This window comes from Salvelinus fontinalis, chromosome 10, assembly GCF_029448725.1.
Source record: "Salvelinus fontinalis isolate EN_2023a chromosome 10, ASM2944872v1, whole genome shotgun sequence".
Lineage (NCBI taxonomy): Eukaryota > Metazoa > Chordata > Actinopteri > Salmoniformes > Salmonidae > Salvelinus > Salvelinus fontinalis.
The window spans coordinates 36,100,792-36,118,787 of record NC_074674.1 but is presented as its reverse complement, the minus strand read 5'-3'; positions in this window follow the sequence as shown (position 1 = coordinate 36,118,787).

Sequence of the window (17,996 nt, the reverse complement as noted above, 5' to 3'; positions counted from 1 at the left end):
TGGGGATGACCTGAGGATGAACTGTGTACAATGTGATCAAGTGAGATTATCCTCTTCACTCTTTCAGATTAATTTATGTTTCCTCTGTGGCTTTGTATGTGTAAGTCATTTTGGGGGTTGGATATGTCTGGGTAATTTTCAGTGGGTGGAGGAAAAGGAATTAGACAAATTTGTTAGACAAATGGGGGCAGGGAATGTGTTGAGTGTGAATGCATTGTGATGATATCAGGTGTAAGTTGTAAGTATTTAGGGTATGATCATTTATTGTATGGGTTCAATGTTAGTGAAAGGCCTCTGTGTGTGTGTGTGTGTTACATGTTTGACATGACAGGTGACTGGCACATATTCTTCTGTAGACAATAGCTGGATCCTGTAGTGTGGAGACCACTTCCCAGGAGGTCTACATTGTTGTTGGAAGTAGGAGTATTTGATTGAAAGCTACTCAACCAGATATATAAATCCCCAATTGTCACGCCCTGACCTTAGTTATCTTTGTTTTCTTTATTATTTTGGTTAGGTCAGGGTGTGACAAGGGTGGTTGGTTTAGTTTTTGTATTGTCTAGATGTTTTTGTCCTGTCTAGGGTTTTTGTGGGGTTTTAGTATGTCTAGGTATATGTAGGTCTATGGTGGCCTGAATTGGTTCCCAATCAGAGGCAGCTGTTTATCGTTGTCTCTGATTGGGGATCCTATTTAGGTTGCCATTTTCCATTTTGGTTTTGTGGGTTGTTATTCTATGTTTAGTTGCCTGTTTTGCACTAGCCATATTGCTTCACGGTTCATTTTGTTGTTTTGTATAGTTCTGTTCAGTGTTCTCTCTTTTATTATAAGAGTTATGTTCGCTTACTACGCTGCGCCTTGGTCTCCTCCTTACGACGACCGTGACACCAATGGAGCATTTAGAAAAGTCATTCAAAGCCAGATTTGCAAAAATGAATTAAAATTGACAATTTAAAAAAAAATCATTAAATACAACTGACATCCACACACTTTTTCACTTCACAAATAATTGTTCATATCGACAAGACAACACATCACAAGACATTCAGTAACAAAAATATAACTGTCACAATCAGTGATTTCAGGATATAACATTATTTTGACTTTTAATGTCAGCTGTTATTAACAGGCTATTAGATTAGTTGACTGTAACATTGGTATTTTGCATGAGGTTGTTGCTATTTACTATTGCACTGTTGCATTGTACTGTTGCTTTAGGCTGTTGTATTTTTCTGTTGCTATAATAGGCTGTAGCATTGTACTGTTGCTTTAGGCTGTTGCATTGTACTGTTGCTTTAGGCTGTTGCATTGTACTGCTGCTATAATAGGCTGTAGCATTGTACTGTTGCTTTAGGCTGTTGCATTGTACTGTTGCTATAATAGGTTGTAGCATTGTACTGTTGCTTTAGGCTGTTGCATTGTACTGTTGCTATAATAGGCTGTAGCATTGTACTGTTGGTTTAGGCTGTTGTATTTTTCTGTTGCTATAATAGGCTGTATCATTGTACTGTTGGTTTAGGCTGTTGTATTTTTCTGTTGCTATAATAGGCTGTAGCATTGTACTGTTGCTTTAGGCAGTTGTATTTTTCTGTTGCTATAATAGGCTGTAGCATTGTACTGTTGCTTTAGGCTGTTGCATTGAGCTGTCCCTGCCCTTGGCAGCTTGAAGCCTGGCTGCTGGCTCTCCTCTCTCTTCTCCCTCCTTCCCTCTAAGACCCCAGCGAGTGTCCGCCTCGTGTCAGATGGCTGGGAGTAAATCAGGCCTGACAGTAACACCTCCCCTGGGCCCCTCACGTCACAGCAACAATTCAGGCCTAATGTAGCAGCCCTGGGAGTCTTAGAGGGAAGAGCCACCAGTCATGTTGCTGAGGGTAGGGAGGAGGAGTTTTGGAGGGAGATGGGAGAGTGTGAGGGGGGAAGAGGGAGATGGAGGAGAGGAGGGGCTCAGAGGATTACCCCAGGCGCTGATTTCAGTAAACAATCAATTAACTCAAACTGTTAATGAATAGCAGTCTGTGGTGTGGTGTGTTGGGGGTGTTTCTGTGGCCCACTAGCAGCACATATGAAGGGGAGAATGCTCAGATGTGTTGTGGCGTTGTGTGTGGTAGAGATGTTCTAACATGCTACAAGGATACCTTGTGGTTTTGGTTTCTAGAAATGGTTTAATAGTGGTTTGACAGGAATGTTGCTTCTGAACAATTTGAAAGGCATCTAAATGTTAGGGCATATCATAGTTTTAGAAAAATACATCAGCCACATGTGACACACACAAATGCGTGAAACTGTAAACACAGCATTAACACTTGTTTATACCGCAGATTAATGTCCACATCATCTGTTAGAGTGATCAAACTAATCAACACGCCCATTACCATGTTTTTACTGACGACTTCAATCAAATCCATTACAGGCCCGCCTCGCGATAATCCGCTCGCAGCATAATTATCTCTTCATTTCATACTTTGACTGGAATACAATGTCTGGTAATCTACTGAAATGCATTGAGGACCATTCATATAGCAAATGTGTAAGCTATGTATCATCTCATCTCTTGACCTCCTCAAGCTGGCGATTAGATGTCGGCCATTTTTCATCGATGTAAAATCACTGGGAAACACATCATATACTTTATTACACAGGGATAATACCAGGGCAACTATTTGTGAACAATGTTTATAATTACCAATTAACAAGTATGTAAATTAATTTATGTAATACTTGACGCTAAAATGGTAAGTATGGTTTTCCAAGAAAATGTGGTAAGCACTTAATGTACTTACTAGCTTTTTGCAGGATGATATAACATATGTTATTCCTAGGGACTCTGTGTAATGTCAATTGTTGCTTTACACTGTTAGCATAATATTTTGATTGAATCATTATTTGACTGAGATTTACTAACTGACTACGAGTAGCAATTGTTGTATCATGTAACAATATTGCTGTACTCGTTACCAATGGGTCCTACTGCCACTACACACTGCTCCTGAACCCTGGGGCCACATGCTGCGGTTGACACAGTAGTTCCTCACAGAGTTGTCATCACGATTCATAATGGCACACATTTATTTTCCCAAGGTGGGATAATCACCTGCTTTCTCATTAAGGCCCCGGGGCTGCTCTGCGGGTCCCTGGGGGCCCCCGACATCTATGAGGTGTTAACAGCTCCCAGGGGGGCCCTGTCTGGCCCTGCCAGACCCCCCACGGCCCCACAGCCAGCCACACTGCTCAGACACAGATGGGCCCAACAGCCGCCCTCCATCTACCACACTTTTCAATTAACATCCCACCCAACAGAGGCCATTCCTCACCTGCCACCACTCTGTGACAGTACAAGGAAAGGCAGGGAGGGAGGGAGGGAGGGAAAGGTTGAAGAGATAAGATAGAGGAGAGAGGAAGATGGGGGAGGAAAAAAGGTGATATATACAGAAAAACAGAAGGGGGTGAGGGAGAAAAGACAAACAAGAACAGGAGAAAAGACAAAAAAAGTCGAAAAAAATCCAACATGTCTCCTGGCACACACCTGACAGTATATTGATCTGCATAGATTACACATTCCCCTTGACCAGAGGGACTGAGGCAGCGACATTTTGACAACAGGAGAATTACATTGTTTGGTATAAGTGAGCAGCAGCACGTCTATGGTGGGTGGTAGAGTGTCTCAGTCCAGGAACAAAAGAGGCCTTCCATGCCTAGTATCAGCCTGATATCGGACTGAAGGAGGTGATAAATCACTTAGTGAGATTGTTGCTCCAGTGGAGAGGAGGGGGAAGTCTGGGCACTCCTGCCCACACATGTTTCCTCCAAGGCGGGGAGAGTGAGACGGGGAGCTGGGATGGGGTCCAAGAGCCACGGGCTCAGCTGACACCGCTGTACACACTTGTGAGTTTTTAATTTAAATATGGCTTTACAGGGCTTGAGGGTGTTAAAGCACTTTAAGACTTATTATTCAGGCCCCCATCCCACCACTGCCCGACCCTCCCTCTCCTAAGAGGCCAGTTGCTTGTTGACCACAGGCTGTTGTAGGGAATTAACACAGTAAGACAGTGAGGGTAGGTGCCGGCATTGAGATAAAACAAGATTATGTGAATCTGTTTATCTGAGAATGGTTATTGTCCATCTCTCGTTAGCATTAGGATTCTACCCCCAGACCTCTTTTGTGGGATCCTATTTTCATTTTAAAAATATATTTTTTGAAAATAGGTTTATTCAAATAATATTTCTGAACATAACCTCACCAGGCCCTCTTTACAATTAGCATTTGAACTTACAGTATATTTCAAAAAAATATTTAACCCATTTCTCCAGAACATTCAAAAAAACGTGCTCTAAATCTGGAATTTTTCTTCACCACCTAAGGTTTTCTATTTTGTTCTGGCTAAGAAATCCACAAGGTCTCATTTATACAGCTAACAGTTAGTTCTTGAGACAATAATACATGTTTTATATTTAATTTGAAAGTTTCCATTAAATAAGCTTTGGCAGTTATAACCACATACCTTGCTTACGAGTGGAATGCAAGTGCAATGCCAAACCAATGAACACTCCCAACCAAAATACGGAAGTACTTTCATATGTATACAGATATGCTCTCTTAATTTGACCAGTTTCTCAAAGCAGGAAAATTATTCTGCAGCAACGAGAAATGTGAATTATTATGTGGATAATAATTAGAGGGGGGCTGCACTTGCTGATCTGGACACATTTTTTGGCTTCTTCCTCAAGAAATGCTGACTGCCATGACAAAAGCCAAACATGAGTTGGCTTGGGGGTGTGGTTTGGTTTGGGTGTTTCTTGGGCGTGTCCTTGCCACCACCAAGACACACCCATCTGTCAGAACCTTGTCCACAGCTGTTTCCACCCACTCAATCACAACAAACCTCGTACAAGATGAGTTCAATAACTACAGGCAGATGTATGGTGAGATGCCGGAGGAAGCTTTGAATAGGTCAGTAGCCTAGAGAGGGATATGAGAAGAATGCAATTGCTGAATTTGTGTAGATATTCTAAACTAAGTGTTTTGCTAACTTTCAAATGTAGTATCAGGTCCATGTAGAATAAACAACCCTTTACATAATACTATAGAAGCAGTGTTTTGCTAATATAACAATGTGCACCTTTCACCTTTCATTGTCATTCCCAGCAGATACAGATACTGTGCCAATTGGCATTTTGTCTGGTGGTAATGTGGCGCTTGGCAAATATGTCAGAGTGGTAATTCCTTCCTGTGTGGTGTCCCGTATACAACAGGAGTTCCCTGATCCTGGTGCAGTATACACAGGGTTTCTCCATCCCCATATTGACTGAAACCATTCAATTCAATAAAAAAACATACAATTAAAAGCCACATCTAGTAACATTTTAAAAACATCTTAAATGTAATGGCAACATTTTGATTTCCGCCTGAACAGACATACCCAAAAGTAACTGTTATTCATGAGTAATTACATGATTCTGACGTGCAACAACTTAGTATATTTGGAAAGAAGACATCTGGGAGATTGTGAGGAAATGATCAGAAGATAGATAGGAGTTACATAGTTCAGAATACATAAGATCAAGTACACACAAATAAAAAACATATATATTTTGAAACTCATCTTTCATTGACAAGTGAATTATTGATGACCAAAGCTGGAAACACATCAGATGGCTTCTACAACATGTGAACAATATCAGGAAAAAAATGGGATTGATAGACCTAACAACTTGTCACAATGGCGTGTATAAGTGGCAGAGGAAGTCAGGCGCAGGAGAGTCAAATAGAGTGTAGAATGGAGTACTTTAATTAAAGTCCTAGTAATCTGCTCCATAACACTCACTTAAAAAATATAAAACAAATCTGGGTACGAAGACCCGTCGCACACCTATACACAATTTACACAACACATGACAACGAACAATCTCTGACAAACACATGAAGGGAAACAGAGGGTTAAATACACAACAGGTAATGAATGGGATTGACAACAGGTGTGTGGGAAGACAAGACAAAACCAATGGAAAATGAAAAATGGATCGATGATGACTAGAAGACCGGTGAAGTCGACCGCCGAACACCGCCCGGACAAGGAGAGGCAACGACTTCGGCAGAAGTCGTGACATTACCCCCCCCCTGACGCGCGGCTCCAGCAGCGCGTCGACACCGGCCTCGGGGACGACCCGGAGGGCGAGGTGCAGGGCGATCCGGATGGAGGCGGTGGAATTCTTTTAACATAGAAGGATCTAAAACGTCCTCCACCGGAACCCAGCATCTCTCCTCCGGCCCGTACCCCTCCCAGTCCACGAGGTACTGAAGGCCCCTCGCCCGACGTCTCGAATCCAAAATGGATCGAATAGCGTACGCCGGGACCCCCTCGATATCTAGAGGAGGCGGAGGAACTTCACGCACATCAGCCTCCTGGAGAGGGCCAGCCACCACCGGCCTGAGGAGAGACACATGGAACGAGGGGTTAATACGGTAATTAATGGGCAGTTGTAATCTATAACATACCTCGTTCACTCTCCTCAGGACTTTAAACGGCCCCACAAACCGCGGACACAGCTTCCGGCAGAGCAGGCGGAGGGGCAGGTTTCGGGTCGAGAGCCAGACCCTGTCCCCTGGTACGAACACCGGGGCCTCACTGCGGCGACGGTCTGCGCCAATTTTCTGGCGCCTTATGGCACGCTGAAGGTGGACGTGGGCTGCCTCCCAAGTCTCCTCAGCGTGCCGAAACCAATTGTCCACCGCAGGAGCTTCGGTCTGACTCTGATGCCAAGGAGCCAGAACCGGCTGATACCCTAATACACATTGAAAAGGGGTAAGGTTAGTGGAGGAGTGACGTAGCGAGTTCTGGGCTATCTCTGCCCAGGGCACGAACTTCGCCCACTCCCCTGGCCGGTCCTGGCAATAGGACCGCAGAAACCTGCCCACATCCTGGTTAACTCTCTCCACCTGCCCATTACTCTCGGGGTGAAAACCTGAGGTAAGACTAACCGAGATCCCCAGACGTTCCATGAACGCCTTCCAGACCCTTGACGTGAACTGGGGACCCCGATCAGACACTATATCCTCAGGCACCCCATAATGCCGGAAAACATGTGTAAACAGAGCCTCCGCAGTTTGTAAGGCCGTAGGGAGACCGGGCAAAGGGAGAAGACGACAGGACTTAGAGAACCGATCCACAACGACCAGGATCGTGGTGTAACCCTGTGAAGGTGGAAGATCAGTCACAAAATCCACTGACAGGTGCGACCACGGCCGTTGAGGAACGGGTAAAGGTAAAAGCTTACCTCTAGGCAGGTGTCTAGGAGCCTTGCACTGGGCGCACACCGAACAGGAGGAAACATAAATCCTCACGTCCTTAGCTAAAGTGGGCCACCAGTACCTCCCATCAAGACAGCGCATCGTCCGACCTATCCCAGGATGACCAGAGGAGGGTGATGTGTGAGCCCAATAGATCAATCGGTCGCGGACAGCAGACGGAACGTACAGACGACCAGCTGGACACTCAGGAGGAGAGGGCTCTGCACGTGACGCCCGCTCAATGTCCGCGTCCAGCTCCCACACTACTGGCGCCACCAAACGCGACTCTGGGAGTATGGGAGTGGGATCCATGGGTCGCTCCTCTGTGTCATACAGCCGAGACAATGCGTCTGCCTTGACGTTCTGGGAGCCTGGTCTGTAAGTAAGCGTAAACACAAAACGAGTGAAAAACATGGCCCACCTTGCCTGGCGAGGATTTAGTCTCTTCGCCTGCCGGATGTACTCCAGATTGCGGTGGTCAGTCCAGATGAGAAAAGGGTGATTAGCCCCCTCAAGCCAATGCCTCCACACCTTCAAGGCTTTTACGACAGCTAACAGCTCTCGGTCCCCCACATCATAGTTACGTTCCGCCGGGCTGAGCTTCTTCGAAAAGAAAGCACAGGGGCGAAGCTTCGGTGGCACACCCGAACGCTGAGAGAGCACTGCTCCTATCCCAGCTTCGGATGCGTCCACCTCTACTATGAATGGCAAAGAGGGATCCGGATGAGCCAACACAGGCGCCGAGGTAAACAGAGCCTTCAGTTTACCAAAAGCCCTATTTGCCTCGGCCGACCACTGCAAGCGCACCGGTCCCCCCTTTAGCAGTGAGGTAATGGGAGCTGCAACCTGACCAAAACCCCGGATAAATCTCCGGTAGTAATTGGCAAACCCTAAAAAACGCTGCACCTCCTTAACCGTGGTTGGAGTCGGCCAATTACGCACGGCTGTAATGCGGTCGCTCTCCATTTCCACTCCTGAAGTGGAAATCTGATGCCCTAGGAAGGAGATGGATTGTTGGAAGAACAAGCATTTCTCAGCCTTGACATATAAATCATGCTCCAACAGGCGACCAAGCACCCTGCGCACCAAGGACACATGCTCAGCGCGTGTAGCAGAGTATATCAAAATATCATCGATATACACCACTACACCCTGCCCGTTCAGGTCCCTGAAGATCTCATCTACAAACGATTGGAAGACTGATGGAGCATTCATCAACCCATATGGCATGACCAGGTACTCATAATGACCTGAGGTGGTGCTAAATGCCGTCTTCCACTCATCACCCCTCCTAATACGCACCAGATTGTACGCACTCCTGAGATCCAATTTTGTGAAGAAGCGGGCCCCGCGCATTGACTCCATTACTGTATTGATCAAAGGTAGCGGGTAACTATATTTTACCGTGATTTTATTAAGGTCTCGATAATCAATGCACGGGCGTAAACCGCCATCCTTCTTCTTCACAAAAAAGAAACTCGAAGAGGCGGGTGAAATGGATGGCTTAATGAACCTCTGACGCAGGGATTCAGAGATATAATTATCCATAGCCACTGTCTCCGCTTGCGACAGAGGATACACATGACTCCTGGGATATGCAGCGTCTACCAGGAGATCTATCGCACAATCCCCCTGTCGATGGGGTGGTAATTGAGTCGCCTTCTTTTTACAGAAGGCGAGTGCCAAATCGGCATATTCAGGGGGAATGCGCACGGTGGAGACCTGGTCTGAACTTTCCACCGTAGTAGCACCAACGGAAACCCCTAAACACCTACCTGAGCACTCTCGCGACCACCCCGTGAGAGCCCTCTGTGGCCAAGAAACAGTGGGGTTATGACACGCTAACCAGGGTAGACCTAGCACCACAGAATACGCAGGGGAATCAATAAGGAAAAGACTAATCTTCTCCTTGTGACCCTCCTGCGTTATCATATTCAACGGTGCAGTGACCTCCCTGATAAAACCTGACCCTAATGGTCGACTATCTAAGGCATGAATAGGAACAGGCATATCCACAGACACAATAGGAAGCCCTAAACTATGAGCTAAATTTTTATTAATGAAATTTCCAGCCGCGCCTGAATCTACTAGCGCCTTATACTGGGACTGCAGGGAAAAATCCGGAAAAGTGACAGAGACAAACATAAGTGCAACAGAGGGCTCTGGATGAGAATGGTGCCTACTCACCTGGGGTGATGCCAGAGTGCCCTGCCTGCCTTCTCTATTCCCAGAGGAACCAACCCGGCACCGATCAGCAGTGTGATCTCTGCGATCATAGATGGTGCTCGAGCGGGTACCCCCTCCGGTCTCCCTGCGCACCATCCCTCCCAATTCCATAGGTTCGGGAGAGAGAGTGCGGGAGGATGGAACAACCAGACCCCGATCTAGACGTCCCCGAGTAGCCAGCATGTTGTCCAGCCTGATGGACATATCCACCAGTTGGTCGAAGTTGAGGGTGGTGTCTCTACAGGCCAGCTCCCGACGGACGTCCTCGCGTAGACTACAACGGTAGTGGTCGATCAGGACCCTGTCGCTCCATCCAGCGCCGGCAGCCAAAGTCCTAAACTCCAACGCGAACTCCTGAGCACTCCTCTTCCCCTGCCTCAGATGATAGAGGAGCTCACCTGCTGCTCTGCCTTCGGATGGGTGGTCGAATACCTTCCGGAAATGGCAGATGAGCTCCTCAAAATGGTCCAACGCCTTATCCTCTCCACACACAGCGTTGGCCCACTCCAGGGCTTTCCCGGTAAGGCAGGAGATGAGGGCGAAGCTTTTCTCACGGTCTGATGGTACTGGAGAGACCGTGGCCAGATACAAGTTTAGTTTTAGGAGAAAACCCTGGCAGCTGGCAGTATCTCCATTGTATCCCGTGGGTAGGGATAACTGGATCCTGTTCTGTTCCGGAGGGGAAAAAACGTTCGAAGGAATTCCAGGGGGTGGTGGAGGTACTGGACACGCTCCCTGTCTCTCCCAGCGATCCATACTCTGGACAATGCGATCCATGGCAGCGCACAGACTGTCAATCTCCGCCGCGTGTTCCAGGACGCGTTCCTCAACCTCCATTAGTGAAGTGCTTCCTCCTGCTGACTTCATTTTTTATTGGTCAGAGATTCTGTCACAATGGCGTGTATAAGTGGCAGAGGAAGTCAGGCGCAGGAGAGTCAAATAGAGTGTAGAATGGAGTACTTTAATTAAAGTCCTAGTAATCTGCTCCATAACACTCACTTAAAAAATATAAAACAAATCTGGGTACGAAGACCCGTCGCACACCTATACACAATTTACACAACACATGACAACGAACAATCTCTGACAAACACATGAAGGGAAACAGAGGGTTAAATACACAACAGGTAATGAATGGGATTGACAACAGGTGTGTGGGAAGACAAGACAAAACCAATGGAAAATGAAAAATGGATCGATGATGACTAGAAGACCGGTGAAGTCGACCGCCGAACACCGCCCGGACAAGGAGAGGCAACGACTTCGGCAGAAGTCGTGACACAACTAGAAATGGGCAGATGTTTCAGTAAGTGCTGTCAAGTATGGTCGCGGGACGTTTCAAAGTGTCCATAAACTTCTCCAAAGTGGAAATGTCTGTACATTATATAATTCCAGTGCTATTACATATTTGCAATCCCTAAATGCTATTTGTTCAGTATAAAAACACTATTTCTACCATATCAACCTCACTCAAACATTGTGGTGGTGTTATGGGGTATCCAGGGTATCCAGGGTATCCAGGGTACATTCAAGTGTCCCTTCAACCTCTCCAAAGTGTTTGAATGTGGTAATTGCACACTGGATGTGTCTAAAAGTTATTGTTCACTTTAAAAACAAAATTTCTACAACACCAACCTCTCTCAAACATTGTGGTGGTGTCGGGGAACATACAGGGGATATCTAAGTGCTTTATCAACCTCTCCAAAGTGCCTGAACATTTAGACTAGGCATATCCAATGTATTTGTCCAACATACAAATTATCTGTTTACAAAAAAATATAAAAGCAAGAGATATACATACATAATTTTTTTTAAATGTCACAAACTTGGTTACATGTGTCCACTAAAAAAGGTGCAAATATAGAAATAAGCTGAACTATTTACAAATGGCATTAGTGTTCGTTTTACATACCCGGTGTAGATGATGCGATTTCACTTTCACCATAGCTTGTGCAGGTGTGATAGTCTTTGAAGCAGTCCCTCTCTGACAGGAAACAAAAAGCGAATTGGCATTTCGGACAGAAGATCTAGCATTTCCCCCTTGTGTTTTGTGCAATGCTTGCAGTTCTTCCTTTTGTCTTTTGGCATGTGTGGGGTATAGTGGCTCACCTTGAGAGGGGGGTCTTGTGATGGTTGTGAGGTTGCTTTGGGCCCCCAATTAAGCCATTTCCAACACCAGTTGCTCTCGGAAGGCCAACTGGGGGAGAGGGGTTTGACCTTTTGCTTTGGCCATTTGCTTGTGGAGAATAAAAGCATTTACTGTAGCAATGTCCACAAAGTGGTAAAAACAAAGTCTTACACAACTTCCTGGTCTTGTGGAGGACCTGGGAGTAGCCTATCAGTGCATCAGATGGGTTGACACCCCCCATGCTGGCATTGTAGTCCTTCACAGAAAAGGAATGGGGACATTCTTCCTCACCCAATGCCACATTGGCATTTTTAACCATCCTTGAGACATCGTCGTTATTGAATGCCTTATGCTGTGTGGTGAGCATGGTTACTTCCCTAGTGTCCTTCCCTTTCACAAAAATCAGCTTGTTAGTCCTGATCCAACGTATGGTCCCCCTCTCCGCTGTCTTTGTCATGTTGTTTACCTTGGTCTTGGGGAAAGCGATTCTGTTAGGACGAATGGTGCCACAAGCCCCTATATTCATTTTGTAGAACCACCAAACAGGATGATTGACATAGCAGTGGGCGGTGAAGACCTTGACCGGCGAGGCACCTGCAGGATAGGGGTGGCTCCCAAACATCATCATCCAAATCCTTTGCATCCTTCACTCTGTGCTGAACAAAATAAAGGGATATGTTGTTGTAAGACACACAGAATTACAGCTGACTAAATTTACAAAACATTACTGTAAAGTAAAAACACCAAGCCTAAACTCTATCTGTACAGTGACTGACATAGAATGCGTGAAGCGCACACACAATGCAAACAATAACACTCTGGAGACAAAGGCAGTGGTGAGAATGACAAATAAACAATGGCCATGAGAGTTTAGTGATCTCTCCAAAGTAACAAGGATGAAACTTAGAACAGCATATAGTGAACTAATATGAAACATAGACAATAACTACTTTGGAATTATATAACATCGAAATGACTTGTTACATAGGCCTATGTAAACTAAATCCAAAGCACAAAAAGCAGACAACTTATAAAAAACGAAATACATGTAGTAAATTAGTTATATAAAAAGTCATGAAAATTATTTACTTACAGATCTAAAGTGGATCCAATCCTTATAGAAAGCAATCTTTGTCAGCCGAGTCGAAATCCTCTTTTTAGGTTCCTGTTTGATATTTTTTTTAGATTCCTGTTCGACATTCTTAGTTTTTACCTTTTTTTCCCCTCCTTGAGAATCCATTTCTACTGCTAAAATGATTAAATGAAAGCGATGAAATCTGTTTACAATGTAATGAAGCATGCTTGGTGCATCTTGCTGTGAGCCAGATAGCAATAGTTTGCATTACGCATAAAAGGTTCTAGGCCTTGCTTTGTCCCACCCAGGTCAACTGCATATCCCTGGAAAGCTTATGTCATTAGCTACAAGACTGTCAGGGTGCCATAGTAGCCAATTCCCTGTGTCATGGATGCCTACAGCGCGTAAGCAGGCAACGTCATATTTTTGACGCGCAAAGATGGTCACTCGGTGGACATTCGATGTTGCTATTGGCAATAGGCTATATTGGATCCGACCAACCTAAGGATTCATTTGATACCACCCATAGTTCCAACACAGACCAAATCAAAGCTTGCCTTGTAAGATGTTTTCTGTTTCGTGAAAACGTTGTGTAAAGTAAACATTTTGACTCTCGGGTCTGGTGATTGATAACAGTAGGTCACAGGCAGACAAATAATATATCCTCATGATCTATGGAGTCCCGGCTTTCGGGGTGTATCAACCTATTATGTGTTTATTTCATTTATGCTTCACAACGCTAACCGGAATGTAGGTAGCAGCCATCTTGAAGTTAGGTAACCGGCTCGGCCTGCGCTTATATATTTGTGTAACCAAATATGGTAGTAAGTCTCACCAAAGATTTTGAAGGCACCGATCAATAGCCAAGATACTCAGCTTTTCACGGACACCCTGCTTTTGCAGATAGGGGCTACCGTTCTCATACTAGACTGAATTGAATTTTAAAAAATCTGATATGAGGACTTTACATTTAAGAGGTTCCCAAATGCCAGGTCTCTTTCCATTTCGAGACATCAGTATCAAGCCCATCTATCAGTCTGGACTTAATAACATCATCTTGAAAGTCGCCAAGTGCTGGTGTAAAGGACGTCACACAAAAACTCCACTTTGTCCATGACAGCCGACAGAAGCTCATCATGACACCAAAGCACCACGTCCTCACGATTCAGCCCATACCTGGCGCAACTCGGTACCTCTGCCTAGCTATTCGCTGGCGCAAGTGGGGACACTTCAGGCTAAGGAGTAAGTTTCACACATCCTCATACACCTAAATGTGAAATTACAAACTTTACAAGCTTTTATTAACCTTGAATTAACATTTCAGGAAAATGATCTGTAACATCTGTAACAACAGACTGATAAAATAAAATAGCTCATCAGTAGATACTCTACCTGAGCACCAAAAACACCATAATCCATCTACATTTCATCACAGTCGTCAGAGCTTGACTAGTGAACTTAAGTAAACTGTTATTAAGCGATGGCAGCCATTGTCTGTTTCCTCCTCGTAGCATATTCAATGATACCATGTTGTGGCAGGGGGACAGATAATCGATGAGGCCAGCGGCAGCAGGCAGGGCCCAGGTCTCCTCACATTAGGCTAGGGGAAACAGTGGGACATCATTAACATGCTAGATGGATACATAGGTGACATGGTGAGGTGACAGATTGTTTACGAATGCTATTTGAATTCGAAGGGATTTGAATGGTTTCTGGAAGAGTAACACAGAATGTATTCCAGGTCATACCTAGGCCTCTACCTGCTTTCTTGTGCTCCATCTTTTCTATTGTTGCAAACCAGAATACACGTTTGGCAGATTTCAACTACCTGTAACTACAACATACCTGGTACAACCTTTTCCTTCCTCTTATGTCATGTAACATTTTGTCTTACTCCATTTCACTGGCATCGTTGTCTTTTGTTTCTCTATTTGGGGTTTTGGCAGAAACATTTTCGCGCAATAAAAGTGCTATTAATATCAACACACACAAGTCAAAGATTCCCTAGTACTAGTATTCCCTTGATGCCATTTTTCCCAGAGTAGAAGTAATCTAGACACAGGCCTCAATGACACCGAATCACACACTCAATCTAGGTTAGAACATTTGTTCTCCCAATCCATTGTTTTTTCATAATTCATGTCAGCAAGATCAGATAGCCTTATCTCTAGAGAAATGGGTAGAGGAAGGTGAGAAGGGGGAGGAGTTAATCCCTGGGTCAAGATGTATTTATTGAAGATTAATAACAGAGCAGCAATCTCATCATGCTCTCTATGATTTTATAATTTTGTTCCGTGTAGGATCAGGGGCAAAGACAGAGGTAGGGGCCATATTGACTGGCAGGCTACAGTATATTTTCAGCTTCAGGGAACTAAATTAATATCCGAAAAGGTATGGAAAGAGATTTATGTGGCCTTAAGGGACACAATGTGTAACTATCAACATCTTCCACCCCTCTGATAATTCAACATACTGAATGTAAAGAGCTAGCATGACTTCTCATATCAATGGGATGTTATATATCTAAGAAATATGCATATTTCAACAGGCCATTATCCTAGTGGTGAAATTATTATATGTGAAGCCCCAAGTAAAACACAACTTCTCACTTTTATACTCAACACTTATGGAGCAGTGGAACACCGTTGTTTGTGTTCACCTTGTCACGAACCACACAGTGACAAGTTATAATGGCGCTGGAGAGGATGGCTTCCATTTTATTGGCTCTTAACCAACCGTGCTATTTTTTTTATTTTTTTTCGCATTGTTTGTAACTTATTTTGTACATAATGTTGCTGCTACCATCTCTTATGACCGAAAAGAGCTTTTGGACATCAGAACAGCGATTACTCACCCCGAATTGGCTGAATAATTTTCTTTAATGAGTCGGACGGGAATGATATACTCCAAACACCTGAACAGGCCCTGATCCCCGTCATTCGCAGAAGACAGAAACTGAAATATCGCGGAAGGAGATAGGATCAGGCGACGACTGGCTATTCTGCCTTTGCCATCCATACTGTTCGCCAACGTTCAATAGCTGGAAAATAAGTGGGACGAACTAAGAGCATGTATATCCTACCAACGGGACATTAAAAACTGTAATATCTTATGTTTCATCGAGTCGTGGCTGAACGACAACATTAATAACATACAGCTGGCGGGTTATACACTCTATCGGAAGGATAGAACAGCAGCCTCTGGTAAGACACGGGGTGGCGGCTTATGTATATTTGTAAACAACAGCTGGTGCACGATATCTAAGGAAGTCGTGAGGTTTTGCTCGCCTGAGGTAGAGTATCTCATGATAAGCTGTAGACCACAGTATCAACCTAGAGAGTTTGCATCTGTATTTTTTGTAGCTGTCTACATACCTCCACAGACCGATTGTGGCTCTAAGACCTCACTCAATGAGCTGTATACCGCCATAAGCAAACAGGAAACAGCTCATCCAGAGGCGACGCTCCTAATGGCTAGGGATTTTAATGCAGGGAAACTTAAATCAGTTTTACCTCATTTCTATCAGCATGTTAAATGGGCAAGCAGAGGGAAAATAATTCTAGACCACCTTTACTCTACACACAGAGACGCGTACAAAGCTCTCACTCGCCCTCCATTTGGCAAATCTGACCATAATTCTATCCTCCTGATTCCTGATTACAAGCAAAAATTAAATCAGGAAGCACCAATGACTCGGTCCATAAAAATGTGGTCAGATGAAGCAGATGCTAAATTGCTAGCACAATCTGATGGCATTGAGGACCACATCAGTCACTGGCTTCATCAATAAGTGCACCGGTGACGAACCATCAAAGCCTCAACACAGGAATAAGATTGAATCGAATTCTGCCCCTGAACAAGGCAGTTAACCCACTGTTCCTAAGCCGTCATTGTAAATAAGAATTTGTTCTTAACTGACTTGCCTAGTTAAATAAAGGTTAAATAAAAAAAATATGAGTAAGACCTTTAAACGGGTCAATATTCACAAGGTTGCAGGGCCAGACTGATTACCAGGATGTGTACTCTGAGCATGCGCTGACCAACTGGCAAGTGTCTTAACTGATATTTTTTACCTCTCCCTGTCTGAGTCTGTAATACCAACATGTTTCAAGAAGACCACCATAGTCCCTGTGCACAAGAACACTAATATAACCTCCTTAAATGACTACAGACCCGTAGCACTCACATCTGTAGCCATGAAGTGCTTTGAAATGCTGATCATCGACACTATTATCCCAGAAACCCTAGACCCACTCCAATTTGCATACCGCCCCAACAGATCATGCAATCTCTATTGCACTCCACACTGCCCTTTCACACCCGGACAAAAGGAACACCTATGTGAGAATGCTATTCATTGACTACAGCTCAGCGTTCAACACCATAGTGCCCTCAAAGCTGATCATTAAGCTAAGGACCCTGCGACTAAACACCTCTCTCTGCATCTGGATCCTGGACTTCCTGACTGGCCTTCCCCAGGTGATGAGGGTAGATAACAACACATCCGCCACGCTGATCCTCAACACGGGGGCCCCTCAGGGGTCCGTGCTCTGTCCCCTCCTGTACTCCCTATTCACTCATGACTGCATGGCCAAGCACGACTCCAACACCATCATTAAGTTTGCCGATGACACAACAGTGGTAGACCTAATCACCGACAACGATGAGACAGCCTATAGGGAGGAGGTCAGAGACCTGACCGTGTGGTGCAAGGATAACAACCTCTCCCTCAACGTGATCAAGACAAAGGAGATGATTGTGGATGACAGGAAAAGGAGGTTCGAGCACGATTCACTGCCTGGTATGGCAACTGCTCGGCCTCCAACCACAAGGCACCGGGGACCTCTATACCAGGTGGTGTCAGAGGAAGGCCCTAATAATTGTCAAAGACTCCAGCCACCCTAGTCATAGACTGTTCTCTCTACTATCGCATGGCAAGTGATACCGGAGCACCAAGTCTAGGTTCCAGAGGCTTCTATACAGCTTCTACCCCCAAGCCATAAGACTCCTGAACATCTAATCAAATGGCTACCCAGACTACTTTCACTGTCTGACCAGAGAATCTTGTTTCTCATGGTCTAAGAGTGTTTTGGGTGCATTTTGGCAAACTCTAGTAGGCTGTCATGTGCCTTTTACTAAGGAGTGGCTTCCATCTGGCCACTCTACCATAAAGGCCTGATTGGTGGGGTGCTGCAGAGATGGTTGTCCTACTGGAAGGTTCTCCCATCTCCACAGAGGAACTCCAGAGCTCTGTCGGAGTGACCAACGGGGTCTTGGTCACCTC